Source organism: Eptesicus fuscus, chromosome 10 (genome assembly GCF_027574615.1).
Source record: "Eptesicus fuscus isolate TK198812 chromosome 10, DD_ASM_mEF_20220401, whole genome shotgun sequence".
Classification (NCBI taxonomy): Eukaryota; Metazoa; Chordata; class Mammalia; order Chiroptera; family Vespertilionidae; genus Eptesicus; species Eptesicus fuscus.
This window is the reverse complement of record NC_072482.1, coordinates 56,871,565-56,873,288: the sequence shown is the minus strand read 5'-3', so window position 1 is coordinate 56,873,288 and position 1,724 is coordinate 56,871,565. Positions and strand designations below refer to the sequence as shown.

Here is a 1,724-nt window from a genome sequence, read left to right as displayed (position 1 = left end):
TCTGGCCTCCCACTGTGGGAGGCAACCCATGGGCCAATGGGGGACAGCACCAGCCCCGCGCCCCACCGACTGGTTGTTCCACCATTTGGTCAATTTGCATATTAGGCTTTTATTATATAGGATGTTGAATACCATGAAAACCTGTTTTATAGTCATGAATTGTAGTATTAAACAAATCAGTGTAACTTTTATATGTTTGTCTATCAAAAGGTCATTCTGAATATTAAGGCTAATTTTCTATGGCATACTTGGATAATCTATATAAGATTTTGTGACATTTAATGTGAAGTATTACAAATGGAGGCCCCCCCCCCTTTTTTTGTGTGTGTGTGTGGTTCCAAAAAGCTTTGTTTCATTTGTTCTAATGCATGAGAGAGGGCTCCAGGGTGGTTAAAAGAATGACTAGTAGTTTCAGGAAGAGGCTCAGGTAAAAGCCAGAGACACTAGGGGGATGCAGAGGGGCCTCTGAAAGGCCCCTGGGCTCCAAAGGCTCCTAGTCGTGCTTGAGGGTGAGCCTTTGGAAGAGATACTCGCCCAGCCCAGGCTGGAGGGTGGGGGGCGGCAGCCAGCCTACGGATGTTAGTCAGATGGTCGCCCAACTTTTTGATCAGTTTCACCTCCTCATCCAGGAAGTGGTTCTCCAGGAAGTCACAGAGCTGAGGGTCTGCATGGGTAGAACCCAGGGAATGCAGCTCCAAAAGGGCCTGGTTCAGGTTCTTCTCCAAGGCCAGGGTGGCTTCCGTGGCATCCTGAGTTTTGCCCCACTCATCTTGGGAGGCTTCAGCACGTCTTGGAAGAGAATGCGGCCACCTCGCTTGTTTTGCAGCTTTAAGAGATGCTCCTCGCCCTCCTGCTGCTTCTCTGCCAACTCACGGAAGAAGTGGCCCACACCCTCCAGAGCCACATCCTCGCGGTCAAAATAGTAGTCCAGAGAAAGGTAGGTGTGGAATCCCTTGTCATGTCCCGTGTGTTTCAGAGATCCCGTTCAGGTCCAGTTTTCTAGAGAAGGCCGCAATCAAAATGAAAAGAGACTGGAAAAGAGTTAATTTGGGTAAATGGGGGGCCAGGCTGGAGTCCACCTCTGGGGGGAGGACTGCCACTGCCCTGGCCTTTGCCATCCCTTTTATTGGGGTTCTGAGATACATCCATATCCTTTAGGCAGGAAATTCCAACAATAGACAATCAGCAAACATTTACATATGATTAACAGGTGAAAGTTGCTTTAACTACCAATGTCTCAACTAAACAATGAGTGACTAGCTCTGACCATTCAGAGCGATTAAGATTGACCAAAGCATTCCGGATTCCCTTTTCACATTTAACTTGCAGTGTCTCAATGTTCAGTTTCCGGCAGGTAGGTGTAGGAGGCTCGCAGATGCAGGTTGGCCAGGCAATTGACCACAGCCTCCACCTTGGTGGAATAATCCTGACAAATCTGGGAGCTCATGGTTGATCGGCAATAAGGAGTTAAGGTAGAAAAAAACCCAGTGTATTGGCAGGGCCTCCTTATGGGCGGTGACTGGATGAGACGCAGGAGAGTGGTCAGAGGCTGCAAGAAGGGGCATCCCTGGGTCTGTAATGTCCAAACAGTGTTGAAGCAAGAGACAGATCTGGGACCTCTGAGTGCACTGCCTGGAGCCCCTTCCTTTATCAGGGAATTTGGAGTGATTTTCCATTTCTAAGAAATATCATGGCTGCATGTTTTGCCATGGTGAGTGGAGGAG

General features: G+C 48.7%; 1 pseudogene; it reads right to left on the bottom strand.

The window, feature by feature from the left end:
• Nucleotides 1-493: 493 nt before the first annotated feature.
• LOC114230160 (ferritin light chain-like) lies at nucleotides 494-1,447 on the bottom strand (annotated as a pseudogene).
• Between the last annotated feature and the right edge of the window lie 277 nt (nucleotides 1,448-1,724).